Source organism: Puma concolor, chromosome B2 (genome assembly GCF_028749965.1).
Source record: "Puma concolor isolate L17-30 chromosome B2, mPumCon1.1.hap2, whole genome shotgun sequence".
NCBI lineage: Eukaryota > Metazoa > Chordata > Mammalia > Carnivora > Felidae > Puma > Puma concolor.
Genome location: NC_141671.1, coordinates 12,554,784 through 12,580,869, shown reverse-complemented (window position 1 = coordinate 12,580,869; position 26,086 = coordinate 12,554,784). Strand labels below are relative to the sequence as shown.

Genomic DNA, 26,086 nt, shown 5'->3' with positions numbered 1-26,086 from the left:
TACTAGAGAGAAAGATGAACAGTAGCTTAAAATATGACCAATGCAGTGCTGTCCAATAGAAATATACGCGAGCTGCGTAAGTCATGTTGAGTTTCCTCGTCACCACATTACACAAAGTAAAAAAAAAAAAAAAAAAAAAGGTAAAAATAATTTTAATGATGTATTTTCTTTAACTCAATGTATCTGAAATATTATTTCAATATGTAATCCATATGAATTTATTTTAATCAGATATTTTACATTCTTCACAGTAAGTCTTAAGAAGGTGGTGTGTTTATTTTATAATCAGGCATTTCAGCTTGGACAAGCCCCATTTCCCGGCTCCGGTGGTCGCCTGTGGCTAAGTGACTACGTGACGGACAGTTCATGTCTAGGGTGATGAGTGGCCCGGATGGCTGTTCTGAGTATCCTTGAGGAGGAAACCCCATGGAGTTTAAGTTGGGCAGATGAAAGTGGCTATAAAAATATGGAGGCCTGGGTGCCTTGGAAATTCCAAGATCTGGAAATTCTGGCTTAATTGGTCTGGCTGGGGCCAGGGCATTACTAGTTTTTAAAAGTTCCCCTAGCAATTCTAATGCGTGGTCAGGACTGAGACCCACTGGGGTAGGGGAAGAATTTCCACCACATGAGAACACTTACACATGTGATGTTTTTTGACATTAATTTATTTTTGAGAGACAGAGAGAGACAGAGAATGAGCAGGGAATGAACAGGGAAGGGGCAGAGAGAGAGGGAGACACAGAATCTGAAGCAGGCTCCAGGCTGAGTTGTCAGCACACAGGCCGACGCAGGGCTCAAACCCATGAGCGTGGGTTCATGACCCGAGCCGAAGTTGGGCACTTAACCGACGAAACCACCCAGGTGCCCTGGCACTTACACGTTCAAATGAAAGCTGCAGTAGGGAGGGAATTTTCACCATCTCTTGTGTCCAAATTTAAGAACCAGAAGGAAACCGTAAAATTACCATGGAGTCTACCTCTTGTTTGACAAACGATGGAAGGCCAGCCTTGGGTATCCCAGTTTGGTGCTTATTGATGATTTTGTTTGCTTGCCTGCTTATTTGTTTACATCCGCAACACCTCCCTCTCCCTTTTTCTTTTTCAGCCTGCGCGAGATTTTCAAGCCCCTTTCTGTTTGAGTGGAACCTGGAGGTAAGTGTTGATGGTTCTCAAAGCCCCACCCACTTCTGAGTGGCTACAGGTTGTCTTCTCATACGTGGCATCCAGGTACCTCAACATTGGACGCTGCCACTGGGCACACAGGTTGAGGGACTGGGGTCTCTGCGGGGTTCCCATCCATATCTCTGCTCATGGGAGGAACTCTCTCCATTCCCTTTGCCATCCTCCTCTCCATTTCAGCGAGGCAGAGGAGGATCTGGACCTGTGGGTGTGATTTAGGACCCACATCTGCAGGGCTGTTGTCATTTTCCAAGTTCCTGCTCACATAATGGGCAATTTCTGCCAGCAAGTTAAATATTTAGAAATCAGGGACATACTCTATTGCCAAAGAAGCATGGTCTTAACGAAGGTCCTATGTGGGGTCTCATGTGTTGGACAAAGCCCCGGGTAGAGTTGATGCATCAGTGTTATTTATAGTGTGGAGAGACTTCGGTGCAGAGAACCCCGCCGCCCACCCCGCCCCCCCGCTCCCCCCAGAGGGTGACAGGCTCTGCGCTGAAAACCAACTTTGTCAGGAGCTCAGATAACAGCTTCCTCACCCAGGGTACCTAGACTCCTTCAATTCCTCCTTTATACGACAGTAAATCGCTGTCTTGCTCGCTCTTATTTCTAAAAGTGGGTCAGTCTTCAGTGCCTGCCTTTCAGTTTCTGGGAAATGTCTACTGTCTTCTATCCTCTTGTTTAGCAGCTCAGGCCAAAGAGAATGAAAGACACAGAGCCTCGCCACTTAGGTCATCAAAAGAGTCAGCTGGGATTTTTGTCCTTTGCTCCTTCAGGCTTTGAAACGGATTCGTATGGGACCAGGTTTGTACCAGAAAGGTGTAGGCATAGCTTGTTATTTAGCTTATCGGTCGCCGGTTCTAATAGGCCATAAACGCAGATCCTTATGAATCCTCCGCAAATTCCTTTAAAAACCCCAAGCCCGTGATGATGGCCGGTCTGGACCCCTCTCTGAGGAGCCCGGGGGAGCTTCACCGGCGATGAATGCGGGAACCCCGGAACAGAACAAATTGGTCTCATAAGCAACAAGTGACAGCCTTTCTGAATACAGCTGCTTTCTTCATTAGAAAACTAAAAATAGCCCCAATCATTGCAGGCTGGTTTCACTCTAAGCCTTCTGCCACATCCACTTGCCTGCTTCATTCAGGGCTTCTGCGTGGCTATGACACCGTGATACTATTTCAGACGAAAAGTGCATTGAAGAAACGTTTCCTTTCCCTCCCCCACGTTCACTCCAGATGTCCTCGACTGTCCACGCTGTTTCATATTAGGGGAACTCACGGGAATCTTCCGGCGTCCCTGCCACCCCCATCTGCCTCACCCGTTTTTGGAAAAATAAACACCATCCACACCGAGAGCAAGAAATTACCGTTATTAGGATTTTTTTTTTTTTTCTTCTGCAGTGAAATGTTCATTACATGCGTGATGTTCTATGGGTAGCTCATGGAATCCTGACTACAACTACCCTTTCCAGCTCAGATTCAGTTTGTGGAGACATTTTTTTTTTTTTTTTTTCCTTCTGGAGCTGGCTGACTGTGACCACTGGCAAAGCCAGTTTCCTTTGCAGCTTTAAAAAGTGATCCGGAGGGGCGCCTGGGTGGCGCAGTCGGTTAAGCGTCCGACTTCAGCCAGGTCACAGTCTCGGGGTCCGGGAGTTCGAGCCCCGCGTCGGGCTCTGGGCTGATGGCCCAGAGCCTGGAGCCGGTTTCCGATTCTGTGTCTCCCTCTCTCTCTGCCCCTCGCCCGTTCATGCTCTGTCTCTCTCTGTCCCAAAAATAAATAAACGTTGAAAAAAAAAAAAAAAAGTGATCCGGAAACACAATGTGGAGGCAGCCTATGTGAGCAGGTCAGTCTGGGGGAAGCTGGGAGAACAGACACTTAGCCCCTGCCCTTCTGTTTCTTGCCTCCCAGAGGAAATTGGATTTGCATTGTGCCTGAGGGTGGTGCCATGATTATGGTAAGGCGGGTTCCTCGCGTGGCTTGGAGCAGCCTGGCTGTTATGTTCCCCCCTCTCTGCATTCAAGGTACTGGGAGAATGGAGCATAAAATGCAAAAAAATTAGGGGAAGAACAAAAGACATCAGCCCGCTGCCTAATAGTATCCATTTACAAAAGGCACACTCAACAAAACAGACACAGGGACCCATGACGGGAATCCTTTAGACTCGAAATACGGAAAACAAGCCTCAACCTTCAACTGGACCACACTGTATGCACATTTGACGTATATACAAAAGTAGGGTTTTAATGGCTTTAATAGAACTGAAAATCCTAAAGATGAGAGTTAATGTTGCTATGGAAACTTTTACATGTCTTGACTGCAGAACTCCTAGTTTAAATTTGCAAACTTAGTATCACATTAGCTTTTTTCACATTGGATTTCTGGTTGGTCTTTTAAGAAGATAAAAGCAGAAAAACTACATGTCATACTAATACTTCTTGTTATACTCACAGCCAGAGGAGAGGTGGCTTATGATCATTTGACACATTTTTTTTTTCTTTTTTGTCTGCACAGGAAACATCCTCAAAAGAGCTTACATAAGGGCTATGTGGGGTGAAGATTTTATAGTGAGGCATGACGAATTCAGTTCCAAATTTTTCAAAATTCGAATGAGTTCCTTTTTTCGTAGAATTAAGGGTTCAAAGGATGGAGCGACATAAATCAGGGGGTTCATAGTTTAAAAATTCCCAGAGTTACCGAGCTCAAAGTCCTACAAAGAGCAGAGGAAGTTCTGGAACACGACACTCAAAGGCATGGTGATGCCTGAAGCCGGTGTTCATTCTCAGCCACCACGCACGGCACTCGGAAATTGGACCCCACGTGAGTAAGAGCAACGTGGAAAGAGTGCCTGTTGAAGAATTGTGGAGTGATGACTCAGAAAGCTTGAGTATCCCTTGCCTGCCCTCTCTCCATCTTCTCTTCCCTCACTGTCAGCCCCCTCACCTCAGCCATGGGGGCTCGTCCGTAGGTTTGGCCAACTGGAAGGCTCGTAAGCTTTAGAGTCAGGCAGAACTGTATATAAAGGTGGTCCCACCGTGGGGCAGATCATTTAACAACTCTGAGCTTCAGTGTCCTCACCAAATGGAAGTGATAAATGCTCACACCACATGGATGCCAGAAATGATTGGGGTAGTATTTGCAAAATACTCAGTACTTTCCCTGGAGCACAGCAAGTCCTCAATGAATTCGTTTTCCTCCTGTTGAAATGTGCCCATCCTTGGCACCTTCGCAGCCGTGAAGGGGCAAGCTCGACCCAGGTTGCATCCACTGAGGTCGTGTGGAGGGGACACAAATTCCCTCCTCTCGTCTCATCCCACTAGTACATATGTGGATTGCTTTTACCTAAGTTGCACAGATAATCTGTTTATGAAATTCATTTGCTTGTGCTGTGATGGCCTTGTCTTGTTCCCTACTGTATACTCAGGGTCTAGCATAATAAATACTTGTCAGAGGCAAGGGCGAGATGTGGGGCATGGGGAACATACAATTAGGCGGAGGCTCTATTTTAAAAAGTTAAAAATATATAAATGTAGAATCAGGTTCAGGGCTTAGGAAGGGGCCCGTGCAAGTGTGGCACCTAAAGCTAAAGCTTAGAAGGCTTCATGGAAAATTTACCTTTGTCCAAAGAGGTGAACGTGGTCCTGAGCTCCTGAGCACTCATGAATGAGTGCCTGCCTTTTTGTGACCTTATACTGTGTCATTGCCTTGCTTTGGTCCTATGACAATTTAGTTTAGGTCTGTTACTTGAGGGGCAGGCTAATGATGGAAAGTCATTATACCCACAAGGTACGTATGTTGAGGTGGTGTGGATGAACAGACATGAGGCCAGAGTCTCATAAAAAAATTTAGAATCTGGCTTTTATCAATAACCTATGTATTCGTCTGCTTGGGTTACCATAACAAAATACCACAGACTGGCTGGCTCAAACAATAGAAATGTATTTCTCATAGTTCTGAAGGTTGGGAAGTCCAAGATCAAGGCACTGGCTAACTTGGTTTCTGGTGAGAGCCCTCTTCCTGGCGTTTAGATGGTCCCCTTTTCACTGTGTCTTCCTATGTCTTTTCTTCTGTGAATTCTCAGAGAGAGAGAGAGAGAGAGAGAAGAAAGGAGAGAGAGGAAGAGAGAGAGAGAGATAGAATTCTTTTTTTTCTAGAAGGCCATCAGCCCTACTGGGGTAGAGCTCCACCCATATGATCTCATTTAACTTTAATTACCTCCTAAAAATGTTACTCCCAAATACAATCCTATTGGGGGTTAGGGCTTCACTTAGGAATTTGGTAGGGTACACAAGTTAGCCCATGGCACTTGTGAGGCCTGCTTCTGGCTTCACCTTAGCTCTCATTTGAGAACTCACCTCTCTGGGCTCTAATAGACTCATCAGATATGGGGAGAATATCAGAGCAAGGTGGGGGAGAATAATTATCTCTAGGAGATAGAACCAAAATGGCACCTTGCCTAGAACAACAATCCCAACGGGCATGTTGAGACCGTGTAAGATTTTGAAAGGAGATACCAGGCTGGTCACAGAGATACAATTTCCTTGGTTCCTGATGCAACTTTGGTTCTTTCCCTTCCTGCTCATTGTCTTTCTTTTTCCTTCCTTCCTTCCTTCCTTCCTTCCTTCCTTCCTTCCTTCCTTCCTGTTTTCCTTTTCTTCCCTTCTCCTTCCATTTTCAATATTATAGTCAGACACGGTGGTTCTTGGCACTTTCAGCGATGGTTATCTGCTTTTGATTTCCCCAAAATGAAAGAGTTGACTTAGACGAGCAAGGAGCAGGAGAGCAGAGAGGGCAGAATAGATGGGGGAGGGAGGAGGTGCGAGGTCGGGTGATGTGAGTGCAAGACAAGACAAACAAGGGTGTCATGGCATGGGGGTGTGAGGCTGGAGGGGTGGGCGCCAGCAGAGAGCGAGAAATTTCCCAAGTGATAACTCTGGGTCTCAAGTTTCTCATTAGTTAAAAAAAAAAAAAAAAAAAAGCTAGAGTAGAAAAAGTAGAAAATCCCGGAGGTGCCCTCGATCTCTAATATACCTTTCTACCTTCCCTTTCCGGGGGAGTGGAATTGATAAGCAAAACCCTTTGTGTACCTTATGCGAAAATCATTATGCAAATTCAAAGCATTGCTCAAATTAATTCTAATGAGGTTCAAGGGGAAAAACAAGTAACAACCAAAACTCTTTAATAAAGTGTTCTAAAAAGAAAAAAAGAATTATCGCCCACTTCTGCACTTCCTGCTTTTGGCAGGGACTAGAAGTGGAAATCTGAAGACACTGTGAGACAGTCTGTTCTCATGGTATTTCTAGCTGAGAACAGGAAGGAGGGGAAATCTCATATGAGTGAGAGAGCCTGTTTTTCAGTGATGAGCAGGCCAAAGAAGTTTCACTGGGCAATCAAGCTTGACAGCACCTCTGAGAGTTTTACCTTTATTTGGTCAACATCACACACTTTGTCTGCAGCCAGTCTCCCCGAGGCTCTGCCGTAGGTGCTGGAGACCCAGGCGGAAGCAATGCGGCCCCTGCCCTTCTGGAGTGTACAACCCGAGCTGGAAGGATGAGGCATCTGGAAATGAAAAATTACTACAATGCTAAGCAGCGCGTGCCCCGTGCTGACTTGGCCGTGCAGACACTGCTAAGAAGGAGCCGTCCGCACACTTCCCCAAATCCTTCATTAGCTTGCCTTGCTCTCTGCCTTACCATTGGGCTCTTCTGGCTCATCACCGGAGTGTTCTGCACCTTTAAGGCAAAACATGTTTCTCAATTCCTTAAGCTCTCTGGCCCTTCTCGAGTCACAACAGACTGTCCTGTGTGTGATCCCAGTGAGTCACTGAAGCTGAATCACGTTAACAATAAGCGTGTAATGATTAATGCATATTGATTGGCTGGGTGGGCTGGAACCAGAAAGGTCCCGTCTGGACTAGTTGCTTTGTCCCTAATTACCTGCCATGTGCACCGGCGTCTAAACTTGCCACAGACATTCCAGGGAACGCCCTTGGTCACTGTGACTCCAGTTGGATCTCATAAATCTCCTAATGGCATCTTTACAACCAGGGCCAGTCAAGGGCTCAGGTAGAGTGATGGGCACCCCCTCCCTCTCCCCACCCCTGCGGAGAACACAGAACCCCTGGTGGGAGAGCATCTCTCTCACTCACTGAGGGGGACTGTTCCTGGAAAAAGATGAAAAAGATGTGATTTCTCTTTGAAATAATGCACTGATGAGGATTATGTTGTGAACAAGGGACTAATCCTCAGTGTTTTATTGAAATGGCCCCCAATACCATGTTTAATCAACTATTTATGTAAACCTGGGTGATATGCCTTTCCAGTGAATAGGAAAATGCTTATAAAAGTGTGTGTAAATTAGACAGATACAGGGGGAGCCTATCGCACTGTGTTTGCTATGACGTTTTAACCTAAGTGGCTGCTTCGTGCCCCGGAAAGGAGGATGCCTCCATGTTCCATGGTGGCATGGACTTCAGGATTTCTCCTGGTTAATTGTGTCTGCATCTCTGAGAAAACCTATGATCGTTTTATGCGTTTTTATTTATTTCCTCTTGGGACCATGAAAATGAATGAGACGCAAACTCAGCCATCGGAAGACCAAACAATCTAGCGAGTAAGGTGAACAGACATCCCAACAACACAAAGTGGGCAAAGAGGGCATTGGGTGGGGAACTTCGCAGAATGGGAGTCCAGTGTAGAATGTGATCATCTTCAACGTCCAGACTGAAATACTGGAATCAGAGAATCCTTTTTTATTTATTAAAAAAATTTTTTTAATGTTTATTTATTTTTGAGAGAGAGAGAGAGGGAGAGAGAGAGGGAGGGAAGGCAGAGAGAGACAGAGACACAGAATCTGAACTGGCTCCAAGTTCCAAGCTGTCTGCACCGATCACGACGTGGGGCTCGAAACCACAGAGCACGAGGTCGTGACCTGAGCTGAAGTTGGACACTTAATCGACTGAGCCACCCAGGCGTCCCAGGGAATCCTTTTTTAAAATATATTTTTTTGATCACAAGTTCACTGTAGGCAATCTATAAACTAGAGAAAGGCCCAAATATGGAAGTAAAAATTCCTCTAACATTGCCCAGCGATAACCACTGTCAAATGTTGCTACTCAGGTCATTCTACTCAGTTTTCTATGCACACCTAGGAATGTGAAAATGACAGTAGGATCACATTGTAGACTGTTTTACAAACTGTTCATGTACCAACATGCTGTGGCGTATACCACGATTATTTTCCCCTCCAAATTTCATGTCCTCCTACTCCAAGATTTTTAACGGTTTTATAATCTGTCACCCTGTGAATGCACAGCATTTGATGTATCCACGCGCCTAGAGTAGGACATTAACATTGTTTTCAGCGTTTCACTAATACAAGCAATGCTGTGATGAGCATCTTCGTGTATCTGTGCATCTTACTGATTTTTTCCTCAGAATACATTCCCTAAATATAGAATTGCCAGATTATAGGTATGAAAATCCAAGCCCATGGCCAATACTACGATTGCAGAAGGCAAGCTGAGGAATGGACCCATGTATTCCAGCAACGCTGGTGGCTTTGCTTTATGATTTCCTTTATATTGTGTAAACATTGATCCGAGAGATAAAAGTGGTCATTCTGGGTCTACCAGCAGAAAGCTCTCCTAGATTTTGGCTGCCATTTTATGCACACTAGCAACTTGACTCTGAATTCGCCTGACACAACTTGTTTTACCTGCCTTTAACAGGCACGGACAGACCCTTACCTACAACTTGCTGTCTTCCGATTCCTTCCTGCATTATTACTTCCCAGGGTCAAAAATCACAGTTCTTTCTTTTTTTTTTTATTTTTTTTTTTTTTCAACGTTTATTTATTTTTGGGACAGAGAGAGACACAGCATGAACGGGGGAGGGGCAGAGAGAGAGGGAGACACAGAATCGGAAACAGGCTCCAGGCTCCGAGCCATCAGCCCAGAGCCCGACGCGGGGCTCGAACTCCCGGACCGCGAGATCGTGACCTGGCTGAAGTCGGACGCTCAACCGACTGCGCCACCCAGGCGCCCCCAAAAATCACAGTTCTTTCTGATATGCAACCACACTCAAGAAGAAACAGTTGTGGGGCGCCTGGGTGGCACAGTCGGTTAAGCGTCCGACTTCAGCCAGGTCACGATCTCGCGGTCCGTGAGCTCGAGCCCCGCGTCAGGCTCTGGGCTGATGGCTCGGAGCCTGGAGCCTGTTTCCGATTCTGTGTCTCCCTCTCTCTCTGCCCCTCCCCCGTTCATGCTCTGTCTCTCTCTGTCCCAAAAATAAATAAAAACGTGGAAAAAAAATTAAAAAAAAAAAAAAAAAAAGAAGAAACAGTTGAGTTTGATAATACAGCCACAGTATCCAAAACAGAAGTTTTAGCTCAGCTATACGCATGATGCATTAATTTTTAAAAGCTCTTGCAACCCCCCTGTAGAGCACTTCATGTTAGTGGTCGTCTTTAGGGTGAAAACATCACATTTGACTATAGGCTAAGGACACCGATATTTTCACAAACATACTGGGAGATACGCATCTGGAATGAGGTGGCCAAAGGCCCCTTACTCATATCGTTTTAGAGGTTGGCTTTCAGAATTGTCAGTTGAGGAGAATGGTGAGTAATTCTCTGTTTCCACCTCAGGGTTTCAGCACCCTCGCTGGTTCTGTTCAGTCCCTGGTTTCACTGCTTCAACATATCGTTTGTCAGTGCCTGTTCCGTACCTGGAACGTGACCCAGTCGGTGTCCTCATAAGCTCGCAGTGTCGTGCAGGAATGGGTAAGTAAAAAAAGCTTTGATAACACAGTATCCTAATTCTTAGGACTATAGGAGAGACCTGGAGACTGGGGTTGACGTGAAGTACAAGATGGCGGCTGAGGGGTTCTGTAGGGCCAGCCAGAGCCAGGAGACGAGGGAGCACACGCTGTGTGGTACAGCCTTGCCCCGTGCTTGGGGGAGCCTGGGGCCAGAGCATCTCCAGAGCACAGATGGAAGCCACTTTCCATCTGTGGCAGTACATAAAAGGTGTAAATCAGGTTAATACGCTCTTAACTAAAATATAGCTTCAGATGGACAAAGCCGAAAAGATACGTGCAAAGCTATGGTTTCATACGGTAGAGAGTTGGAAGCCTCTAAAGCAGTTGGATTCAATTATTGTTCATCTAAGGATGTTCTGCTGATGGGCTGGCAACGTTTGGGTGAATAGGAGAGGGTGTATATGATCTTGGGCACAACAGTGATTGTGTCCGGTGTGGGACTGGGGGCGTGAAGAGGGACCTTTTACTCCTTCATTTAGGCAACTTTTAAGAGACATGATGAGACTACAGGTGATTTTCTTTTCTTTTTCTCTGCTTTTCTCTATTTTCCAAATTTCTAAAATAATCATATGTTGCTTATATAATTGGGGAAAAAAACTAAAAGGAAAGAAATGGCAAGACTAGAAAACCATTCTAGGATGGGAAAGTGTCTCATTGCGTTGAAGTTCCCGAAAAAGTGGTGCTTCAGCTCTGAGGCCTGTGCGATTTAAACCATTCACTGCAGTGAATTCTGGGAACGCCAGGCATTTTTCAAGAGGTCATGGTGGAGTTGGAGAGATGCCCAACTCTCTCATATCAAAAAATGGCAGAGTCTGTATTTTTAAAGAACATGTACAGCCGTAGAACTTATTGCCTGACCTTTCTAGGCATATTATTTTTACAAAGAATCTGTTTATTTTTCAATGACTTCAGACACTTCAGAGTATGGATTATTTTTATAATGAGATACTGCATTTACTCGGCGACCTCAACTTTTCAAAGTGCTTCATATCAATCCTCACATTTTGGCCTTCTAATAACCCCAGGAGGCTGGAAAATGTTATCTCCCTCTTCCAGGAAGGAAAATGAGGCTCAAAAACCTGAGATTGAGCACACATGTCACAACAGTTCCTGACGGGACAAGGACAGAGTATAGTTCTCTTTAATCTGAGTCCCATTCTTACGTCACTGCTATTAATAAACTTACATGTTGGGTTTTTAAACATATACATATTTTTCAGAAATTTTTGTAGATATTCCCACTGTTGTTTGTTTCTTCTTTTACTTTTTTTATCTTATTTATTTTGAGAGAGACAGAGAGAGAGAGAGAACGCACACAAGTGGGGGAGGGGCAGAGAAAAGGAGAGAGAGAGAGAGAGAGAGAGAGAATCCCCAGCATGCTCCACGCTGCCAGCACAGAGCCAGACGCAGGGCTTGAACTCACAAAACGGTGAGATTACGACCTGAGCCGAAACCAACAGTCCCACAACGTAACTGCCTGAGCCACCCAGGTATACCTGTTTGTTTCTTTTAAAATAGAAGTTATCTTTAAAAGGCAGCTAACATTTCTCTATGAGCTACTAAAGAATACTCAGTACCCTTGTAAGACACGCCTGACTCCCTGTAAGTAATTCCATAAATAAGGATCTTTATAGAAACTGCTAATTAGCGCTAAGTACCTTTAGAGATGCCTTTGGGCTACTGTCCAGAGATGCACTGTGTGTGTGTGTGTGTGTGTGTGTGTGTGTCGGGCGGGGGGGAGGGGGGGGCGCGGTGGTTATAATACTTTCCCCTCAGGGACTCAGCTGATTTTCTGTGATGATGAGAGACCAGAAGATTATTTTACTCAGTGCTTAAAATACACATAAGTATTATGTTAATATTATTACAGGATAAACAGTATCCCATTTACTGAATCTATTTCTTCAACTGGGATCACTTTGAAACGGCCAGCATTTACCCATTTCTGTGGGAAATAATGCTGCCTTGCGTTTTTGAAAGTCACTAAGAGAGTAGATCTTTAAAGTCCTCATTACAAGAAAAAGATTTTTTTTTTTGGTAACTATGTATGGTGATAAATGTCAGCTGGACTTATTGTGCTAATTATTTGGCAATATAATATTGATTCATTACATCTGCAATATAATATCAAATACAAATATCGAATCATTATATTGTACTAATATTATGTTCTATGTCAGTTGTACCTCAATAAAAACAAAACAACGCTTAGGTGCTTTTTCTTTTTTTAAAAAAATTTTTTTTCAACGTTTATTTATTTTTGGGACAGAGAGAGACAGAGCATGAACGGGGGAGGGGCAGAGAGAGAGGGAGGCACAGAGTTGGAAACAGGCTCCAGGCTCTGAGCCATCAGCCCAGAGCCTGACGCGGGGCTTGAACCCACGGACCGCGAGATCGTGACCCGGCTGAAGTCGGACGCTTAACCGACTGCGCCACCCAGGCGCCCCTTAGGTGCTTTTTCAAAGTTAATAAATCTATGGTGCTATATAAAAAAAAGTTAATTTGATGTTTGTAATATACATTTTTATGAATTAGTATTTTATTAATTTCAGAATATTGTGGTTCAAAATGTTTATAACTTAACCAATGGCTTATTTGTCATGGTTTTAGTGAGATGTATGTAGAGTAAAAGTCCAAAGGACTCACTCCCAAACCACACCCCACCACACAAACCAACAGCCATAATTGACTGAGGCTGTTGGTCATGGCAAGTTAGAAAAAAAAAAAAATTCACCAGACCAAAAATTACAAAACCAAACCAAAAGTCTCATGCAAATTTATTTTAATTTTATTTCAAAATCTTCAAGTAAATCTGGAACTTCAGGTAAAAGGCTATCATCACTCATTCAAAACACAAGACCAACAAACAAAACTAAGCCCTCTATTTCCAGAATATGGAGATAGATAATGAAGTCCCCCTGTAATGGAACCAGAGTTTTGCTAGGAAGAGACCTGTGTTTGATCCAAACAACAGATCCATCACGGAACTATTTTCTAGCCAACAAAACAGAGCAATTTAGAGAACCAAGGATGTAATTTCAGTCTTGTAAAGAAGTCTCGGAAGTCTTTAATAGTTCCATAGACAACCCTGGTTTTAAGGTTCAAAGACCCTTTGGTCACGCAGAATCCTGGGTCAGCAAAGGCCGGTGCTCACTGGAATAGCTGCTTCAGGAGATGGTGATGCGTGTTTCAGAGAGGAATGTGAAACCCAACTCCCCACAACAAATCACTGCTCGAGTGCCTCTCAGATTTTGGAGCTCACCTTACTGTCTACTACCTCTCTCACCTACGGACTTAAGGTTGCTGGGTCAGAAGGAGGAGGAAAGCCACCAAGGAGGACAAATACTGCGTAATTGCACTCATATAAGGTAACTAAAATAGTCAAACCCAGGGGCGCCTGGGGTGGCTCAGTCAGTTGAGCGTCCGACTTCAGCTCAGGTCACGATCTTGGCGTCCGTGAGTTCGAGCCCCGCGTTGGGCTCGCTGCTGTCAGCGTGGAGCCCCCCTCAGTTCCCCCACCTCCCTCTCTCTTGCCCCATCCCCGCTCACGCTCTCTATCGAAGTGAAAGAGTGAAAACAATAAATAGATAAAAATAAAATGAGCTGGTCCAACCTGGAGAAGCAGAGAGCGAAGTGTGGATGCTGGGGGCGAAGTGGAGAAGGACACGGGAAGGTGGTAATCGGTGGGTGTAAAGCTTCAGTAATGCAAGGTAAATGAATTGTGGAGATCTGCCCTATGACACTGTGCCTAGCGGTGTGAGCATCATACACTTAAAGATCTGTCAAGAGGGTAGGTCTCATGTTGAGTATTCTTATCACAATAAAATAAAAATCTTTTTTAAAAAGGGACGTGAGAGCAGATCGAATAGGAAAAACGTCAGGAAGATCAGTAACTAAAAGGACATAAAAAAGAACGTTCAAGGCAGGTAGTGTGTGCCATCGGGGCATTGCCTGAGCGTAATGACTCCATTCAGAGAGCTAAAGTCACTCAAGTCACTGGGGGGATCTACAAGGCAGGGCACTCACTCCTCCAGCAGGCAGACCTTTGCTCGCCTTTGTTTATGAGGCCAGGCAGGATACATGGAATCCTGCATTACCACTACCCAGAAGCAGCCAAGTTTACAATCTAACCACACTCTTCCAGTCCTGCGTGGCTGTCTCACCATGGGGCATTGATCGGGCACTTGCCGGAAGAGTAAGATCATGGAGAAGATCTGGAGAAGCTCGTGATTTTATAACCCTACTGATGACCTTAACGCTATCTCTTTGACCTTTCCTGCCAACGTGGACACGCCCCTGGTGGAGATATTCTGGGACGTACATGGCTTTTCTGCTTGTCTGTCTGAAAGGGAATAGCATTTTAACTGTAACAGTATGATCATTGCTTCTGACAGATTGGAGTTTAAAAAAATCACTAAACATAAACACCAGACTTCTTTTCCCCGAGGGCAGAATTCAACAGTTACACAGGCAAATACATTTTATTCCTATACATTCATTTTATTCATATCCTTATCATAATTACGTTGACACATTAATATAATTAATCTGCCCTGTTGGAGAAATTAGCAGACGCCTCCCAGTCTTGGAAAAGGAGGGCAGGCTTCTTCCATTGACTGATTTCATGTCTGTTTCGACCAGTAGCAAAATAATTATAGTAAAAAGCTCCAGCAGACCTTAGCATTTGCAAGGCAGGGTCATAATTGAACTAAAACTGTTAAGAAATATGAGAAGATCAGCTTTCCACTGCCCTTAGCATTTGTGGAACACAGGGGAAATATTAGCGTATCTGTTATTTTAAGTGGGCGCCAGCAATTTAGAAAGCTAAAAGCAGCTATATCTAAGCCTTTTAAGTTTTCTTAGTCATTGACTCATGTTCTGTCCTCTCGGTTGATGGCAACCTGACTTTTAGCCAAGCAAACAATAAGCTAGGAGCATAAACAAGATTGGTCCCTCTCATTTTCACAGTTGAGGTGCATACTTAGCAAAATCTATGAATGTCTGCGGATTTATGTGCCCTACATCTATGAGCACCACATCACAGCTGTTTAAAAATCTAGTAACGTCAGGAGTTACTCTTCAAGAGCAGGCTGTAAACCTTTGCAGAGTTATTCTGGCATAACAGATACAGTTTGCAGGGAGATTTAAACACGAGTATAGCTCATAACTGTCAACAAGTAACACAAAGCCTTCTTCCCTTAATCAGAAAATCTGAACTTCAGGTGTCGAAATGTAGTGGGGAACGGCACCCATTTGCCAGAACTGCCTGACAACCCAGAACACCCTCTGAGGATCAGCAGCCTTGCAAAATCTGTATGGGGGCCCAGCTCTCTTTGCTCCTGCGTTCTGGAATTTCCAGGAAGCTGGCTTTCCACACTTAACTGGGAAGTGAGGGTGGGATGTCTGGGGGGGCCAGCGTGGAAGCTTAAAGCTGACACCTGTCAACCCGCAAAGCCTGTCAGAGATATCCCACCCCCCCCCCACCCCCGGGGCAGAAGGCCCCAGCCCGGTGGCTTGGTGGGAGGGGTTTCATTCTCCTCCCATAGGGCCCCAATGAATTAATGAGCATTAGGATGACTCCCACAGCCCTCACCAGATTGTGTCTCATTGGCCCCACCCACAAAGGCACGTTGTGGCTCATGGTAAAAACTGACTTGTGTGAAGTTATTGGCAGATGTCCCAAACCTTGACCTCCACCTAGAATTTCCTAATGCCATAAGGTAATAGAATAAGCCAGTCCGAGCAGAATGGTGTGTATGTGTATTAGGCTAAATCTAATTTTAAATTACTAATCCAGTTGAGCCACACAGCTCACATTACAGGGGAGGCAGGATTTAGCGTTGCATATGTAGAGACTCAAGAAAATTTGTTATGTAAATGAAACGTAAGTGCACAGCCCTCACAGGGTGGTGAACTCAATGCTCACAGTCCCTCACAGAGCTCTAAGGCTAGAGAGGGAGAAGAGGCGATTCTAAAGAATTCTTTGACCGCAAACAACGCAAGCATAAAAACCTTCCACAGTGCTGTAAGATCAGACCAGAGGTACACCCAACTCTGGTGTGCAGAACTGGGAAGACTGCCGGGAGAAAAGTCCTATCAGAAGGCTGTGTAGGTGTTAGCTGTTGGGGTGTCTGAGGGGAAGGAAGGATGTTGCGCTCAGGGAGCCCAAGCTTGGAGGCAAGACCCGGTTAGCGGTTAGTCACGAGGGCCTCCTGAAGTCTCACTGGGAGGTTTGGGGTTTAACGAAAGAACGGTGGGAGCCGTTGAAGGTTTTAAGCAGCTGAGTGATCTGTTCAGATCTGGATTTTAGAAAAGTCATTCTCCGTGTGGAACTCACTGCATGCGGATAGTCATATCGACGCTCTCTACTTAACATTTTGCAGATGATGAGGACTAGAGCTGGGTGCATTATCTTTTTATAATACAGGAGTATAATATTGGCATGATTCCGTAATGCACCTTGTTATATTGTAAATGACCGTGGTGCATATAAAATCATAATAATTATAAATAACATGATTAAATTACTATTTAAGCATATATTTAATTCTTTGCATATAATTATTACGTAATTATTTAAATACACATTCACTGAATATATATTGGTTATTTAAGTATAAATGTTATTAGTTATGTAAAACAATAGTGATAATAATACAAATTATTATCCATAGTATAAATAACATTTATTACGAGCTCTTAGAATGCCAGAGACTAAGCTTTTTATTAATTATCTAATGGAATTCCTTTGAAAAGTAATTTTCTCCAGCTTGATCGAGTGAGTGCGTGCGTGCTCTAAAACTTCGTGCTTAGCAACCAGGCCACTGGAGGCCAGACATGTCAGGCAACTAAGGCCACCTAGTTTGCGTGTACGTAGACACTGGGTGCCAGTGTCGCTTCTTGCTGAAGGCGTGTGCGCCACATTTCAGCCCGGTGGTTTAAGGAACTTTAAATGAAGTCCTATTCGTGTCCCCGTTTTATGGAGGAGGGTGTGGAGGCTTAGATTTAAATCACTCCCTAGGTCATCAGAGAAGCCAAGGGCAGAGGCAAAGTCGCAGCGCTGGCTGTTAAATTAGAGGAACGTCCCACCCAGCCTAACTCATCAGAGGGAACGAGAATTAAAAACGTGGACTTCGGGACATCGGAATATCTTCATTTTAGTGAAGAGCCTTTTGGAAAAGGTGAACTAAACCTACAAAGAGGGTGACAAGATTCGCTTTGTATCGGGGATGACAGGCGGTGAGCGGCTTTCCCACTACCGTTCGACCGGGAACGGAATCTGGACAGTTCGGCCAGTGGCATATCTGACCTATGTAATAATATAACAAGCATACGTGGAATTTTATCCCAGTGACACAACGGAAGTGGCTTCTTCCCCAGTATATTCTACCAGCCTTAATTATGTTTTACTAGTGCATGTTCCTATTTGGGAGATTGTGTAGCACCTTCCTAACCACATGTGAGATGATTGCTTTAGCGGAAGATAACATTATGCTCTTGTTAATTGCCTGCTTATCTGGGCTGACATTTCTAAACCCACACAGAAAGCCCATAACTTTCTGCTGGAGAATATTTCAGTACCGCTAAATGAGCATAGAACTGTTGACATACTAAATAAAAGGGTTGACTCACATGTTACCCTGGAACCAGCGTTGTATTCTTAGATGGTGTCACCTTACAGAGCTCCCGTTGTCCTTAAAAAGAATCTGCCTCCTCCTGGACTCCCATGAACTTCTCTCCATCCTGTCCGTCTGAAATCTGGAGGCATGCTAAATGGTAACAACAGAAAATGAGACGTTGTCATGTGGGAAAATGAAGCAAGATAGACTAAAGAAAGCAGAGAACTTCCTCGAGAATAATTGGATTGAACGTCTTATTCATAGAACAGGCTCGAAGCGGAGGGGAAGACGAAATTGATTTTTGTGTGGCTTACTGGCTGTGCCCGCAGAAACCAAGCCCTCCTCCTGCCTCTGCGGCAGTTGGGCTACGGATCACCACGCCGTGCTGGTCCCTCAGCTTCTCCTCCTGTGACAGTCCTTTCTCCCCTCTTCAGCTCTGGTTGTAGCACAGGCCACAAATAAATTGCTAACATTTAAGTGCATCTGTTGCAAAGACAGAAGCACAGAGGACACTGGGGAAATTTCAAACCAAATTTCAGGACTGAGCTCATAAAAGCATGCACCATCTGTGGAATTTTGCTCATATGCATCCCTATAATGGAGGGGGGCAATGGAGAAGGGAAAACAGAGAAAGGATTGTAGTAACTGCATTGAAAATTAAAAGTATCTCGGCTCAGATCTGTTCCCAGGTGGCGCTGGGACCAGGCAGAATCTCTGTGCCTTTCCTCACACTGAGCCCTCCGGCCTCTGGGGACTGAACTGCCTGGATAGGCAGGTTACCTCAAATTCATTGTGCCCCTGTGTGTCTACACACAGCCTCCTACCTACCCCTTTCCTGGTCCTGTGCAAATATTCAAGCCTTTCCATCTTTCTTCCTGCTGGTTTGCTTGAGGCTGGGACCGAGTCTCCCTCAACAACAACGACAACAACAACAAACCCCAGATCATTTTCTGATAAGCACTTTACATTTCTATAGTGCAGGAAAAGGGAAGTTCCTTCAGAATCCCTTTATAGATGATCGCTCTCATTGTCTAACAAGCTTTTCATTGTTTGCGATTTCCATTTCCCTGAACAGTTCGGGGCACTTTGGAAAAAAATTTCTATTCAGCACTTTTCCACTCATAATTCACGAAAAAAGAGTCATGCAGTATAATAAAGATAATTAGCTCCGACTGAAAATTATAAGCTTGCCACCACAGAGCCCCTCCACCGCGCACAGTATCCATTTATCGTTTTGTGTACTCTCTGTCAACGCTAATCGCTACTTCTGTAATTACTAACCTGTTGGAAGAACAAAGGAAAATGCAATGCAGTACTTAAATAAATAACACTGTTCCTTCCAATACCATCTCAATAAAACTCTTTGAGAACAGAATCTGTCTTTCCAACCTCCCAGTAAAAAAAAACAAAAAAAACAACAAAAACAAAAAAAACAAAACAAAAAAAAAAACAACCCCCCCCCAAAACAAAACTGTTGTTGTGTGTCCACAAAAGTATGATCAGCTATTATAGGAATGATTTTCAGTGCGTATGTATGGAAGCGGGGCTTGAATTTCTTTCACTGAGATTCTTGTAAAATAAAGATGGCTCGGAGGGATGATCTCATGCTTAATAAGGTTCAACATTCATGCAGCGCGGTTCCTCTTTATTAATTTGTTAACCTTGGCACGGTGTGGGAATGAGCGCTGTGTAAATGACCATATGCTTCCCCTGTTAATGCGTCTTAATCCAGACGAGCAGACACTTGTCTTCTCCCTCGGAGAAGAGATGTTGCAGGTTATGCCAAACCAAAGTGGAGAAATACGGAGACAAATACAGTTCTCTTCTTAGAGGTGCTGCACATTGGGAAATTTTTAAAGCACAGGTTCTAATTTTCATTCATTTCATCCCCCGTTTACTTGCTTATCCCTCTTGATTCTGCCCATGATTTTTTTTTCCCTTCTACACCCGCTGTGGACCCAAGTCTACCAGGAAAGAATGCACGCTCTTTTGGACCTTGCATGAACAAAGAGGGTTGTGGATTCTGGCTTTTCCATGATAGTAGAAGCTACTGTCTCAACTCACCAGCCTCCCTCTGGAGAGAACTCTGGGACCTCAGAAATAGCAGGTGTGCATACACAGAAAGAAGTGCCTATGCCAGACTGGATGTAGTTAGATGAATGTATTCTTCAACCCAAGTGGTGTTCCTCCCTTCATGTCTTATCGAGAGATTTAAATGAGCAATGTTGTGAAAGAGATCGCTGGGACATTGTCATTAATCTGTGAAGAATTAGAGAGAACGAGGAATGTTCAAAGACTGAGAAGCCGTTCTGATTTCCAGAAAGGGAATGAAAGTGAATTCTGGCCAAGATGCTAAAATAGGTTATTTACAGAAGAAGCTGTGATCACCAGGAACTAGCACTGATTCACCGAGAACAAATCATGGCAAAGACAATTGATTTCTCTCGTTGATAATGTATTAGGCTTGCAGATAAGGAAATAAGATAGACTTTTGGACTTTCGTTCTTAGTCTGTATTTGGACCTTCACAAAATCACTCATCATAATCTTGTTGAGGAGTTGGCAGATTATTAGCTGAATATTGATATTAGCCATTATTATTCGTATTACAATCAAGCCAAGAAGACTGAATGTATTTAGAGAGAAGAAAACCAGGCAGTGCAGAATTAGGCAATATATCCACAAGAAACAATAGGGCAAAACAGATTTTTTGTGGCAGGACAGGAAATGTCTTTATTTTTTTTTAATTTTATTTTAAAGACAGAGAGAGAGAGAATGTGAGTGGGGAGAAGGGTAGAGGGAGAGAGAGAGAATCTTTGATCCCACGACCCTGGGATCATGACCTGAGCTGAAATCAAGAGTTGGACACTCAACCAACTGAGACACCCAGGCACCCTGGAAATGTCTTTAAATATATATATATAATTATTATGCAGAAGTGTTGAGACTTCTGTATGGCAGCATGGAGTAGCACTTGGACCACGTTGGGACTCACGTTCTAGTTCAATCAATGGAGCTATCCAAAGTTAGAACAGGTTGCCTCAGAAGGTTCAGTGAATACTCCATTATTGCACAAGCCGTAAGGACCACATGGATAATCAAGGAAAATGACCTTGGCAGTGGCTACTTTACAACAGATTAGAATCATACGGTCTTCATCCCCTTTACATATCACCGGCTCTTAACTCCCTTCTAGGCAAGCCAAAGCCTGAGGCTGTGTCCTTGTCAGAGTTTTAGGACGAGGGGCTGAGCACGCGTTGTACTGGTCTAGTCTAGGACTCCTGGGTGTGGTTCGAAAAGGAACTGGACACTACATTTCGGACGAAGGCCATCTTGGGGAGTTCCAAAGTACTCTGGAAAAGATCATGTTGAAAGGACAGGAGGAGGACCTCATCAGAAGCAGAGTCTGTAACTGGGTTTGGGCGGCACATGGCTAGCGTGGAATGCAGGGACGGACAGAAGTCTACGGCAACGTCTGTGAACAGAGGCAGGAAACCTTGAGGGAGGTCTTCCCTAGCCTTGTCTTGTCAATGGCAGACAGCTCTTCGGGACCCAGAGACAGTTGCAAAATTATCACACGTCCTCCTCACGGCTATGTTTCTGGGTGGACAGGGAACACACTTGTGTCCTCGTTGTTCAGAATAAGAACCTCAGAATAATGTACAATTATTCTGCGGCAAGTGTGAGAACACAGATAGCAGACCAACAATTACAGAAAAATGTATCTTACCTCCGGGGCATCCTCTTGTGTTGAATTCGATAATTTCTGCAGCCATAGGTAACTGTAAATCCTTAGAGGCCTTTGGATCCCCCCTCCCCTCCGGCCCCCGTAGGCCTACCTATCTGATATGGTTTTGAGTTGAGTTCCTCATGCTACCAGTTCTTTTCTTGGATTCTTTCTTTTTTTTCCCAACGTTTATTTATTTTTGGGACAGAGAGAGACAGAGCATGAACGGGCGAGGGGCAGAGAGAGAGGGAAACACAGAATCGGAAACAGGCTCCAGGCTCCGAGCCATCAGCCCAGAGCCCGACGCGGGGCTCGAACTCACGGAGCGCGAGATCGTGACCTGGCTGAAGTCGGACGCTCAACCGACTGCGCCACCCAGGCGCCCCTCTTGGATTCTTTCTTAATATCATATTAGATGGACCTTCATTTGCCCCTGTTTATAATTACAGACTAAAGGAAATCGTCCTAGCTTCTGAGGAGTGGGACATTTACAGTTACTCATTTGCAATTAGACAGCATACAGCTATCAGTCTAAAAGTAAGCTGATGAGTTCTTTATTAGTCCGCAACCAGATCCCCAATGGAGGCTGGGCCTGGCTGTTTGGGAGTATTTTGGCTTACTAAATTGCCTGGGCACCACTGTAATTATTTTGGAAAGAAAACTCTCCCCCACGTTTACATTTCTATCTTTAAAGGCAAACAATCTGCTGAATCATTTATTGCGGTTAATCAAATATTGCCACTAAGAACCCAGCACTTGTCCTCCTAAAAATGATTTTTTTCTTCAAACCGGTAAAGGCAGAGCTACATAATAATAGATTAACAAAAAGATATGAATATGTAAAGAAGGCAAACTAATCACTCCGAGGCATAAATTATTTCAAAGAAAAACCAAATGACTGTGTGTGATAATGAGAAGAGCATTTTTGACTTTGCAACCATTCTTTTTTTTTTCTAATGTTTATTTATTTCTGAGACAGAGAGAGACAGAGCATGAACGGGGGAGGGGCAGAGAGAGAGGGAGACCCAGAATCCGAAGCAGGGTCCAGGCCCTGAGCTGTCAGCACAGAGCCCGACGCGGGGCTCAAACTCACGAACCGTGAGATCATGACCTGAGCTGAAATCAGATGCTTAACCGACTGAGCCACCCAGGCGCCCCTCTTTTTTTTTTTTTCTTAAGTGAATTTATTTATTTTGAGAGGGAGAGAATCCCAAGCAGGCTCCACACTGTCAGCACAGAGCCCGACGCGGGGCCCAAACTCACGAACCACGAGATCGTGACCTGAGCTGAAGTCAGAAGCTAAACCGACTGAGCCACCCAGGCGCCCCTGACTTTGCAACCATTCTAAGTGGGGCATTGTGCTCCTTGGAACACGAGTCTTTGCTTCCCAAAGGCTGTTGAGGCTTGCGTTGAATTAGGGAAACGAGGCAGGATTTTTTGGCCGAGTTTTCTTCTCACCTTAGTTGAGCATTTCATGAGCTGTCAGAGGGGAAGGAGGCTCTAAATCTTAATTCCTGGGACCCCTGTTGTGCTTGTTTTATGGGGGCGTTAGGAAGTCTTGGAAGTCTGTTATTGTTTAATCTGTTTAGTATAGGTAATTATGTAAAGAGGAAGGCAATTCTGAAAACCTTGTGGGACAAAGACAATGGAAAGGTTCAGTTTAAACAAGACTCTCAGGAACAGAAAGTGGAACTTCCCTTTTAGCTTCTTTACTCTGCCTCTAAATGCCTTCTTCTTCCTTTTCCATTAATCCCGCGCAACAGACATGTTCTTTCTCAACTTCCAGTTTACTCAGATAGATATCTCATTGCCCCATATCGCACTAATTGATGGAACTATGGGATTATCTCGTTCTTTTATACGACATAATGTGGGAGATATAAAACTTTTTTAGATACACTCCTCATCTAGTTTACAAGCCTATACCTGTGTAAAGGGAGAGCCAAAGAGATGAGCAGGTAATTCAGCGCCAGACAATGGTAAGTTCCTGGCACTTGGTGCAGACCATTAGAGCTGTATAAATTCAAAAAAAGAGAGCCTCTTTGGGCTCAGGCAGTCAGGCAAGGCTTCCTGAAGATGAGCACTGAGTTGAGCAATCCATGGTGGCTCAAGTTCACACTGAAGGCAAGTTCATGAAACTGTACCCAAGAGGCTTGCACAAGTGTTACTCAAATGTGGCCATTTAATTGCAAAATGACTCAGCCCAGCTGCTACATACTTAGTTATTTGTGGGCACTCAACACTCTTTGTTCTCTGTCTATGCCCCAGAGCACCTAAATGGACCCATTGGTATAGTATTGTGCTGTCACTGTAGTTGGATTCAGGATGGGAGGCCAGATCTAGGTGAGCCAAGGCAAGGGAGAAACAATCATGGAAGGTTGTTTCTCTGAAAAGAGTTGAGTTGCCAGGAGCACAACACAGTTAGAAATCAAAACAAAGGCAAGAGGATAGAACTCAACGAATAAACTGGAACCAGGTGGATCAAGGCACCAACAATCAGGGAGACATGAGGTGCTAGGCATATGGACTCCTCAAAACTAAGTTCGCCTTCCGCAGAACTGTCTCACGGACTTCATGTTGGAATAAAACTATGGCAAGAATTAAATAGTCTCGATTCCGAAATAGGAAATGATTACTTAGAAGAGGAAGTAATTAGATTATGCTGGTGTAGTGAAGTATTTGGGGCAAAACATGGAGAACAACCTTCACGCTCGGTCGTGCTTTTGGGGTCTCATAGTTTACGGAGGTCAATTCCAAACAGCAGAGCAAGAAAATACATGTTATATTTAAAAATTGGTTGTGGGGGAAAGAAGTCATATTGGTTCTGAAATCTGCAAACTGGAGCTCTCAGAGTGCTGAGGTTTGATCTAATCAGCCCCCCTCATCCCCCGCTGAAATACCCAGTGCCTGCTGGAACTTTCTGGATAGGCTAACTACAGTATTCATTTCCTCAATGTAGGCAGACCTTATGATTTTCAATGAAAGTGCTCATGTAAGACCTTTAAAACCAAGACCTGCGTGTTCTTCATGAAAATGTAAGAGTCCGTGACATTTAGGGTAACAGAAGGAGTTGCTCTGATATTCTTCGCTAAATTTACAAGATTTGGCTAAAACCCCAAGCGTCTGTCCTATCACAGTGGCGTATTAGTCACTCTTTGAGAGATTTAACGCGCTGTATTCTGCAGTGTGAGTATGGTCAATGCTGTGAACTATAGGACTGGTGGGCAGATCCACTGCCCAGATTCAAGCTCAAGCCACTTAAAAACATTTTTTTTCCCCCACTGCTGGCTCTACAGAGTTAACATTTAGTTTAATTGAGCTGAGACCTAAGCATTCAAATCTTTTGTAAGAGGAAGAGCCGAATAACAGAAGGGAATCACAGAGTGTCCCTTACGGTTAGAACAGTCTTCTAAAAGATGGCCTCGCGTGGCATTCTCAACACGTTTTCTCGCTGGTTCTGAAGCTGGCACACGTATTATCAGAAGAAAGGTTCTGAGACCGAATGATTTGTGGGACATTAAGTAAGCAAAGCCAAAAGGGTTTCTTTGCTGTAGGACTTCTTAAGAACCTTTTATATACTAATACAGGTTATGAATCAAGAGGGTCACAGGCATATGTCCCTGACGCATTTTTTTTTCCAGTTTATGGACATAGAGTTCTGAGAGAGGCTGATTTGTTTTCTTTTCAGAAAAGCAAGCAAGCCCCAGAGCGGTCCAGGGCTTTGCCTAAAGTTCTCAAACCCTCCTACATGCAAATAGCTCTAGAATGATTCACTCGAATCATGTGACCACCATGGAGGTATCACACGGACTGGAAAACGGAAGGACAAAAGATGGTGACCATTTCTGAAAAAATTAATGGCTACGGATTTGAAGTTTTGACACACATCTGGAAAGAGGCCAGACACAGAGGAAGTATGCTGGCCAGACTGGATCAGTGCATATGATCTGTCGGCTGACGCAGAGCCCTGGCCGAGGCAGCTCCCGCACCACACAAGCTCACCTTCGGCCATCTTCGTATTGACCATGACTTGCGTGGATATTTTGGCCCCAACGAGAAGACTGGATGGATATCGGGAAGGAGTCGTGGACCTTCACTGAAAAGAGAGCGTTATTCTCTAATAATGAACATTTGTGGTGGCTTGTAAATCTTCTGGGAGATAGATAACACGGTGTCTATTAGTAACACGCTTTTGTTTGTTTTAAATTTTGCGCTGGAATATATTTCCAAGCATGTCTGGAAGAATACTATTAGAGAGGGACTTTACTTTTCATTAATAATTTTAGGAGAAAAAGTTTATAGTAGGATTTGTGACCCACAGATCCCAAAGTGTTGCATAAATAACACAGGAAACTGCAAAATGATCTTATGTAAAGTCACTCCACAAGATGCATGTTTAATTAGCACCTACTAATAAAACAGATGCATGTGAAATTATTTAGGGTGACATGTGCTATTCTGAACAATACGATATCAGCGCAGGATGCCAAGGGCAAGCAACATAACCTGTTTTTAATTGAGCATTTTATCACCAAACAGAATAAGAGACAGCTTGTGTTTTATATATTTCTGTAGTACATCATTATCCAACAATAAATGCAAAAATAAATTACAAAAAAAAAACCCCAAACTTCAAGCAGGAAAAAATTTAAAGGCACAGGTTTTTGTTTGTTTGGTTGTTTTTTGTTTTTTGTTTTTTGTTTTTTTTTTGGGGGGGATTTAGCCGTTCAAGGATTTTACACGA

General features: G+C 44.1%; 2 long non-coding RNA genes across 2 annotated transcripts; one reads left to right on the top strand and one right to left on the bottom strand.

The window, feature by feature from the left end:
- The first annotated feature begins 2,978 nt into the window (after positions 1 to 2,978).
- LOC147580736 (uncharacterized) lies at positions 2,979 to 25,959 on the top strand. The gene is made up of 4 exons (XR_015251045.1): positions 2,979 to 3,024; positions 3,693 to 3,998; positions 9,825 to 9,959; positions 25,031 to 25,959. It is a non-coding gene; the product is annotated as an uncharacterized LOC147580736 (long non-coding RNA).
- Positions 5,012 to 7,130, bottom strand: LOC147580737 (uncharacterized). Its single transcript, XR_015251044.1, has 3 exons — positions 6,872 to 7,130; positions 6,600 to 6,737; positions 5,012 to 5,245 (listed from the first exon to the last, which is right to left on the bottom strand). It is a non-coding gene; the product is annotated as an uncharacterized LOC147580737 (long non-coding RNA).
- Positions 25,960 to 26,086: the final 127 nt, after the last annotated feature.